The sequence below is a fragment of the Fukomys damarensis genome, unplaced genomic scaffold (assembly GCF_012274545.1).
Source record: "Fukomys damarensis isolate Sample0158 unplaced genomic scaffold, DMR_v1.0_HiC HiC_scaffold_27, whole genome shotgun sequence".
Classification (NCBI taxonomy): domain Eukaryota; kingdom Metazoa; phylum Chordata; class Mammalia; order Rodentia; family Bathyergidae; genus Fukomys; species Fukomys damarensis.
Genome location: NW_022900939.1, coordinates 21,722,839 through 21,732,622, shown reverse-complemented (window position 1 = coordinate 21,732,622; position 9,784 = coordinate 21,722,839). Strand labels below are relative to the sequence as shown.

The following is a 9,784-nucleotide window of genomic DNA, read 5'->3' as shown; positions in this document are numbered from 1 at the left end:
ATATTTGGGGTGTGGCTTGGATTGAGTTGTTCTTTTCAACATGCCACGCTGGATGTGGTGGTACACACCTGTAACCCCATCAGGAACCTGCAGCAGAAGGATGGAGAGTTTGAGACCAGCCTATGCCACATAGCAAGACTGTGTCAAAAAGCCCCCCAAAAAATCCTGAGAGCTAAGGTAACTTAAAGCATTCACTGTCCAAAAAAAAAGAAAAAGCATTCACTGTCAAGAGAAAATTTGTTAAGTTATAGCAAGAGATCCCTTTTTGACATTCTCTTTGATGTATAGAAAAAATAGGGAGATAAAAGCTGTGGTATTGATGTGACTAAATATTGAAATATTACATATTGCCTTATGGCCAACTACACCATGATCGTTTCTGAGAAACTACCTCATGAACTGGTTGTCCTCAACATGGATTTAGAGTAACCCCCAGATTTTTATCTCTTATATCCCTGAATCATGGAGTTGAGGAACTTTTTTGTTAGGGCAGTAATTTGGTTAGTGTACTCTTCTTTTTTTTTTTTTTTGCTACCAGGAATTGAACTCAAGACATTGCACTTGTGAGGCAGGTGGGGTGCCACTAAGCCAAATCCTTGGACCTGGTTAGCATACTCTTTATTTCCAACATTGACTTGAAGAGAATGTCTATTTGTAATGTAATTATTTTACAGAACTAAGAGATTTCAAAGTATTAACCTATTGTGTCTTTTCATCATCTTAGTCTTAATTCTTACAATTCTTGGAGTTACCAGAACTTGGGAGAAGAGCTACTGAATTGCAAAATCCTAGAAGTTACTATTTATATATCTTTAGGTAAAAGATGCCCTTGGAGTTCTACAGTGTACTTACTGCCTGTGTGGCTATACATGGTGGCCTTTGTTGGAGGGAAAGAAGATATGAAAGAAAAGTCATTCTGTATATTTGAACTAGGAGGGGAAAAGTCCAATCTAATGGGTAATAATTTATGCATTTTATTTTTTTTACTTTTTTGTTTGTTTGTCTTTGAGGTAGAGTCTCAGGCTGGCCTTGAACTCAATAGCCCAGGTTGGCCTTGAACTTGGTCTCCGAGTGCTAGGATCACAGATATGTCACCACGCCTTGGCTTCCTTTGCTTTTTTTGAGATAGTCTTTCTGAGTTGTTAAGTTGCCTAGGCTGAGTTTGAACTTTCAGTCCTCCTGCCTCAGCCTCCTATGTGCTGGGATTACAGGTGTACATCACCAGGCCTGGCTGCATCTCGGTTTTTGTAAGTATACTCTGTGATGTTTTCAATGTAGTGAAATCACCTAAGGATAAATTTCTCAGAATATATTCCTGTTAAATGATGCATATTGGCTAATTTATTTTTCAACAGCCTTTAAGGTAGGTTCTATGGTTCCTATTTCGCAGACTTGGAGCAAGAGGCATAGTGTAATTAAGTGACTTACCCCAGGTTATCTGGCTAAGAAGGCACATAGCCAGGATTCAAAGTAGACTATCTGGTTCTAGAATGGTACTAAGTAAGGTGTACTGCCTCCTCAACCTTATTTTGGCACAGTTTATATATGTTTTGCTGATGAAGTTAGAATGATTCCCAAGTCATATTTTCTCATTCAGAGACTCATTTACTTAAACAGATGTTTGTTGAATACTTCATGCTGGGCCAGGCACTTTTTAAATTTAACTTTTTAATTATTATTATTTTAGCATTTCTAAATATTGTGGTTTCAGATATTGAATATTTTGAAGAAATTATGAGGGTGATGAGATACTTGTAGGCTGGGAACCCCTCCTTGAGATTGGTAATCTCAATCAAAAGTGAAAGGTGTCCTGAGTAGATAGCATTTTGTACTGAGACTTGAATGTGATGTGCTTGACATTTAAGGCTGGAAACCAGATTTGGGTTAAGAGAGCTCAACTCAACATAAAAGGACCAGCTAATACAAAGCCCTAAAGTACAAGACAGAAAATATTACTCAGCACTTTACTATATATCAGACATCATGCAAGGCTCTTGGGATAGACAGTGATGGCAAACCTTTAAGGGATTTCAGTGATAACAAACAGCCTGCTGCGGCACCTGTGTCACAGATTGACCACCGCTGGGATTATGTAATGAGCAAGACAGGCATGGTCCTTTAATCCTAGAGCTTCAAGTTTGGTGGGAAAGTCAAACATTAAACAAACACTAGTAATAGTAATTATGGTTATGCAGAGGGCTACGAAGATGCAATGAGAGTATAATATGGAGTTGAGTAGTGGGTTGAGGCATTAGGGAACACTTTCAGGAAGGAAGCTTTTAAAACTGAGGTAATACTGTTAATAGGTAACCAGCAAAACTGGCCGTGGCGGCTCTTGCTTATCATCCCAGCACTCAGGTGACTGAACTAGGAGGATCACTTTGAGTCTGAGGCCAGCCTTGGCTACATAGTAAATTCAAAGCCAGACTGAACTGCATAGTGAGACCCTGTCTGAAAAAAAAAAAAGGTAACCAGAAAGAGGAGGCGTAATTAGCATATGCAGAAACCCGGAGATTGGAAAGAATTTGATTCATTTGGGAGACCTGTCCAGCAGCCAAACAAAAAAAGACAATGTAACTATAGTCATAAAGTAGAGAAAGAAGGATCTTGACAAGATAGTTTGGGATCAGATCAAATAGGGCATTACCCTTGAGTAGCGGAAAGACAGAAATTCTAAGGAGTAGTATGTATTTGGACTAATGTCTGTGGCTGAATTGTAGAGAAAGATTAGAGCAGGTACAGGAATAGATTTGGGAAGATCAGTTAGGCCACTGCAATGGTTCTGGTAGGATATGATGTGGTATATGGATGAGAGAGGTGACTAAAATTAGAGAGGAAGTCGTTTGAGAAATATTTATAAAATAGACTCATAGGACTTTGGCTAATTGGATGTGTTGAGGTTGCATGTGAAAGAGATACATAGAAGAATGACTCCCCCAAGTTTTCCTCACGTGTGGCTTATTATACAATTTTATTTATTTATGTATGTATGTGTGTATGTATGTATTTATTTTCAGTACCGGGGAGTGAACTCGGGACCTTGCAGCAAGGCAGGCCCAGTAACACTGAGCTAAATCCCTGGCCCTATACAATTATTTTATTGGGGTAGAGCACACTGAAGGAAGAGCCAGTTTAGGGATTGAGTAGAGAAGTATACATTCAATTTGGAGTAATTTTGGACAGGTTGAATGTGAAGTGCTTGTGAAACATCACAGTATAACTGTTGAGTAAGTTAATTGGATGTGATTCTGGGCCTCAGGAAAGGCTTAGAGGCATATGGTTGAATCCTCTTATGTGTTTGGTAATTGAAGTAGGGTAGACATGGAATGGCTTGCAAAGCAAGTGAGAGGGAGGAGTTGGAGAGGTATGAGGAAAATTAGGAGAATGGTGGTGTGGAAGCCAACAGACTATGTGACGCTGTGTAGCAGGCACTGTTCTAAGCATTTGAATATTTTTACTCAGTGTTTGTAACCTTATGAAATAGGTGCTTTTATTTTTATATTATACATGACAAAAATGATAAGGAGGGCACTGAATAACTTACATCACTAGATACTAACTGGAGAAGTTCATTTTTGAACTTGGGCCATCTTATTCTGGTGGGGGTTTGTTTGTTTGTGTTTTGTGTTTTGTTTTTCTGGTTTTTAAACTTCAAGACAGAATCTTTGAGTCACTAAGTTGCCCAGGCTGGACTTGAATTTGCATCTATGTATCTTCTTGATTAGCTCCTAATTGTCTTCCAAGGCCTTGGGATGTTATCCTTTTGTGTATTCCTTAGTCAAATTCTTCAGGCACTTAGGTGTCCCGCAGCTTTTAAATTCTTTTTTTTCTCCCAGTACCAGGAATGGAACTCAGGACCTTTGTGCTTGCCGGGCAGGTGTGGTGCCATTGAGCTACATCCCTGGCCCAGGACCATGAGCTTTGTGTTACAGTTATATGATTATTTTTACCCATATTTAGAAGACCAGTCAGTCTTCTGACAAGCTGACCTACCTTTCTTCCTTCCTTGCTCCTTCTCTGTCCTCCCCTTCCTATTCCCCGCCCTGCTTTATTTTCCTTTCTATCCCTGGGGTTGAACCCAGGGTCTTTGCACTGAACTACATCACCAGCCCTTTTTTTTTTTTTAATTTTTAAAATTTGAGACAAGGTCCAATTAGGTTGCTAAGTTGCCCAGACTGGGCTTACTTTGAGATCCTCCTGTCTTAGTTTCCTAGCATGTTAGGATTATAGGTATGTACCACCATGCCTAGTTTATGAGTAGACTTCTTTTTGAGACAAGAGATTTTTTTTTTTTTTTTTTTTTTTTTGGATTAGGGATTGAACCCAGGGCCTTCTCACTAAGCCACATCCCAAGTCCTATTCCTCCGTACTTTTAAATTTTAAAATAGGCTTTCATTAAATTGCCCATCTTGAGCTTGAACTTAGGATCCCCTTGTCTCAGTCTCCCATGTACTACTGTCATGCCCAGCTTCTGAAGTTGTTGAAATGTTGCTTGCCCAAAGCAAAATTTGTGTATTATACATTTATATCTATTTGTATGTTGGTCTGTCTGTATCTAGAGTATCTCCTTGATGAGCTGTTAAGAGAAGGAAAAGGTAAAATACTGGCCTTTGTTAGGCTGAAATAAGTGAAAAGGCAGAATAAGAAGTATCAAAAAATAAAGTTGCTTTTGCACTAGCAGATATGTATATGTACTTATTTGCCTTCTAACCCCAAAATGTTTCTTAGCAGTAAAATTTGCTTCAACCTGGGACAAACACTTAAAAGTGTGTATTATTATTGGTGTTCATGTATTTCCTGTAGATGTAGTTGCACATTTCACTGATGGAAATCATAACAACAGTCAACATATATAACAAATGCATATTTGGCATATTTATTGGCATTGTGTTGAATGCTTTATATGTACACATCCACCATTGTTGTTTTAACTTAACAGTTGGACTTCATACTTTGAGTTGAAGTTTATTTTTCTTTAAATAAAAGGAACCTTTTGGAAACACAGTTGTTAAAAACTCATAAGATGTGATGCTGCCTGGTGGAATATTTACAGGAATATTTACAATATGATGATGTTTGCCCCATTTATGGGCCATTCCAAACTTTGTAAATTGAACAATCCATTTTCTTTAGTCTTTTCTTACATGAAAGTACTGCTTCCTTCCTGCCCCTTTAATTATTGTAGTTGACATTCTCCAGACCTTTTCTAGTTATTAACTACAAGAAATTGTTACAGGTTTAGAAGTTCTTTCTGTTTTTTTGCTTATTCATTTATTCACCAAACTGTCAGGTGTACCATTGGTATTTAATGAGTATACTTGTTACACAAAAGTCAGTATATTATGCTCTAATCTCATAGTCTGGTAAGAGAAGCTATGTAAAGAAATATTTCTGTGATAAATAAAATTTAGGCGGTACAAAGTAAGATCAAAGTAAGGAGAGAAGTGACTGAGGAATATTTTTTAAAAAGTCTTCAAACAGGAGATAACTACTCAGTTGAGTACTAGAACACTAATGGTTGTTCAGACAGGGTAGAGGGAGAGGAAGGAAATTCCCAAGTGGAGGAGCCACCATGTTCAAAGGCTAAGAAGTGTGAAATAGTGCAGTGGTAGAACTTCAACATAGCATTGCAGTATCAATGTCAGTGGCACGAAAGAAGTATCTGAGATATAAAGAGTTTTGAGTTGTGTTGTATGTACCTTGTATAGTAAATGGTAGAGAGACATTAGAAGTGTGACCTGGGGTAGGGAGGACTCTTTCATCTGTTTTAGAAAAATTACCCTTGAGGGGGGAAAAAAGAAAGAAAATTTACCCTTAGAGGTATTGTGAAGGAGAGTTTAGTGAGGGGAGAATCCCAGACTTGCATATTTGAGGTGTGAATGTATTGTAATGGTAGAAGAAATGATAACTACAAATCTTGGCTCTGATAGTGGAGCAGTAATTTGAATCAAGAGGCATTTGGAACAGAATTGATGGTATTTGATGAGCCTCTTTTTGTATTGAAAGATGACTCCTATGTTCTTGGCTTGAGTTCCTGGTTAATAGGCACTGTTACAAATTGAGAGAGAATACCATGCTTTATACAAAGTTAGTTTGGTTTGTTTATATAAACCATTATATCTCTAGTAGAATATTTATTTTCTTGTTTTTGAGATTAGTTCCTATTTTGTTGCCCAGACTGGTCTTGAACTTGTAGACAAGTAGACTACAAATAGGCATATCCCACCATACCTGGATAGTCTAGTAGCATATTTAATTCACTAGTTGTTCATTGGAGTCTACTTTATAAAGACCCCTACCAGTGAGTTCAAGGCCAGCCTGAACTGCATAGCAGGACCTTGTCTTAAAAAAATTCTATGATAGATCTTGGGTTATTGTCATGAGACAGCAACATAGATTTGGATAATTTTTGATTTGTTAGAACTACTTCAGGGCCATATGTGATGGTGGACACCTGTAATCCCAGCACTTGGGAGGCTGAGGCAGGAGGATTGCAGCAAATTCAAGGTCAGCCCTATCAAAAAAAGAAAGGAAAAAAAAGAACTAGTTCAGAAATTATCATATTTTAATTACTACATAGAGTACTTTGTTTTACTCTATGCCTCCTAACCTCATTCTTGCCCAAGCAAACATTACTTAGCCAGGCAAGGTGTCACATGCCTGAAATCCCAGCAACTCTGGGAGACAGATCACAACACAAGTTCAAGCCTAGTCTGAGCAACTTACTGATTTGGGAAAACCCAGTGTCAAAATTTTAAAAAATAAAAAGGGCTAGGAGTGTAGCTCAAAAAATTAATTTTTTTTTTTTTTTTTTTTTTTTTTGGCACCAGGGATTGAACTTGGGTCCTTGTGCTTATGAGGCAGGCAGTGGTACCACTGAGCTGAATCCCTGGCCCAATAATTTTTTTTTTTAAACTGGGAATTAGCTCCATATAAAAGCTCTGGATTCATTCTTCAGTGCAAAAGTGCTTCTTTGCTTAGTTTGTGAGTTTTCTCAATTTATTGCCATGTTTGGAGTGTCAGTGCATGTTGTCTTCTCTATCATTTATAACAATATTAACTGTCCCAAACTTGTGGGAGACACAGATATCTAAAAACATCCATTTACTTCCATCTAAGACAGAGTCTTGCACAGGTTGGCTTTTAACTTGGTATCCCTCTTTCTAAACCTTCTGACTTTTGGTATTACTACAGGTGTATACCACTGTGCCTGATTATCTTTTCCTGATTCTTTTTTATTGTTGTTGTTTTGTTTTGTTTGTTTGTTTTTGGTTTTTTGAGACAGGGTCTCACTATATAGTTGAGACTGACCTGGAACTCACTATGTAGCCCAGGCTCGTCTCAAACTTGCAGTGATCCTCCTGCCTCAGTCTCCCAAGTGCTAGGATTACAGGCATGCACCACACCAAGCTTAATTCTTGTTCTTTAAATGTGATGCACTGTTATTTCAGAGTCTGCATGTTAAGAATTCTATAGAGAGGCCTGCAGTGGTGGTTCATGCCTGTAATCCAAGCATTAGGGTGACTGAAGTAGGAGGATCACTTTGAGTTTGAGGCCTGCCTAGGTTACACAGTGAACCCATGGCCAGCCTGAGCTACATAGCCAGACCCTGTCTCATAAAGCGGGGCGGGGTGAGGATTTAGCTCAGTGGTTCTGCCATCTGCCTCGCAAGTGCAAGGGTCCCAAGTTCGATCCCTGGCACCAGGAGGAAAAGAAAAGAAAAAAATGAATGCTGTAGTGAAGCCTTGTTAAAAGCTTTTGAAATTGTAAATAAATTACATCTTTTGAATTTCCTCCTTTATGGAATCTATATGGCCATTGTAATTAACACATTCAGGAAAGCCCCTGTTGATATTTTTGTCATCCTAAGTGAAGTTGAAACTTTGAAGAACTCTTAGCAGCCACAAGTGAAAGAACCCCACTGGATAAAAGTAGAATAAAAAAGTAAAGTTTTAAGCACCATGAACAAATGTCAGGTAGTTGTTGGTAGTGGTTTTAGATTCAGAAAGCCATTTTGTCTTAGTTTAATCCTGTGTAAAAACAGCTTTCTCTCAGTTTTCCATCAGTTGACTTTTCTAATCACCTTGAGATATATCCTCTTAACTTGAGAAGAGAGTTAGTTTTCAGACCTATTTTTAAGCAGAACCATTGTATAAAATTTCTCAATCTTGTATTGTGATAGTCATTTGAATTGCTTATGTATGCCTACCCATATTATTGAAATTTATTGATTTCTGCTAACAGAATGTCAAACTGACACGTACTCATTTGAAGGGATATTTGTCTGTTCATTTCACAGTGATAGGCTCTTTGCTACAGTACTTCAAATGAGTAGCACCGGTTTAGGTGTGCGTAGTTGTTCAACTTCCAATGAGAAGTTCCTTTGGATATAATCCTTTTTATATACTATTACATTCTAAGCCAAGGGGAAGAAATGAGAACCACGACCTGTCATGTAAAGGTGCTGCAAGATCCCAATAATGAATGTAACTGTACTGTATACCTAAAATGTACCAATAAACTCAATGAGGAAAAATAAATAAATAAAAATAGTTTATTGGCTAGTTGCACTGTAGGATTAATTTGATTTTAAAAAGACTCCTGTGGAGTTCGTAATTAAATACAGGAATGTTAAGGATTTAAAAGAAATTGCAATACATTATTCCCATAGATAGAATTTTGTTTACTTTTTTAAACTGCTTAGTTTTTTGGAATATATTACTGATTATTCTTCATAATTTTTGGTGCCCCCCCCACTTTGATAGAATTAATATCTAGGATAAGTGACTATGGAAGACACTTAAAGGATTCCTGTACTCCCATAGTAAAAGTTTAAAATACCATAGTGGTTGTTATAAATACAGGAAAGTTAAAGAAAGTGGTGAATGTGGTGGTATATGTCTATAATCTCAGCCCTCTAGGAGGCTGAAGCACAAGAATCTTAAATTCAATCTGAGCTTGAGAAGTTTAGGGACTTAACAAGACCTGGGGATGTAGTTCAGTGTGAAGGCTGTGAGGTCAATCCTCAGTCCAGCAAAACAAACAAAAAACAAAGTTTTAAAAAATAAGTCACTCATAATTCCTTGCTCAATCATCATTACTGTTAGTATATTTCCTTCCAATTTTTTCAGGCACAGGTTTTTTTTCATGTGCAGCTGAGAATTCTGATATTGTAGCATGGAACACTAGACATCTACTAAGTCCATTTGTTCAAATGCTTGAACTTGGTTCAGTTCTGATATTTCTTTGTTGATTTTTTTTTTGTCTACTTGATCTGTCTATTTGTGACAGTGGGGTTTTGAGAATCCCCCATTACAATTGCATTAGTGCTTATTTGCTTTTTCATGTCCATTAATATTTGTTTTATATAGTTGGGTGCATTGGTATTTGGTGCATTTATATTTGACTGTTATCTCTTCCTCTTGGATTACCCTTTATAAGGATGTAATGACCTCTGTCTCTTTTAATCAGTCTTGGCTTAAAATCCACTTTGTCTGCAAATAGAATAGCTATCCATGCTTTTTTTTCTGGTTTCCTATCACATGGAATACTGCTTTTCATCCTTTTACTTTCAATCTGTGAATTTCTTTTTTAATTAAATGTGTTTCTTGTATGCAGCATATTGTTGGATTATGCTTCTTGATCCAGTCTGTGTGTGTGAGTGTACTTTTTTTTTCTTTTCTTTTTTTTAATCATGGCTAATTCACGTTCTATATGCCTCACTTACCTGTACGTCAGATTCTTTTTCCATTCTGGGTGAATTCTCTGGCATTATTTCTGTGAA

The 9,784-nt window shown here is 37.4% G+C and overlaps 1 protein-coding gene across 3 annotated transcripts in view; it reads left to right on the top strand.

The window, feature by feature from the left end:
* The window catches only part of Kdm2a (lysine demethylase 2A), a 113,569-nt gene that overhangs the window by 13,981 nt on the left and 89,804 nt on the right, over positions 1-9,784 (top strand). For 2 of the 3 annotated variants that reach the window (XM_010635833.3, XM_033756738.1), the window contains one exon: positions 817-957. The exons of the other annotated variant lie outside the window; for it this stretch is intronic. The gene's annotated coding sequence lies outside the window, so the exon portion shown is untranslated. The remainder of the gene's footprint in view (positions 1-816; positions 958-9,784) is intronic. 3 annotated transcript variants of the gene reach the window in all.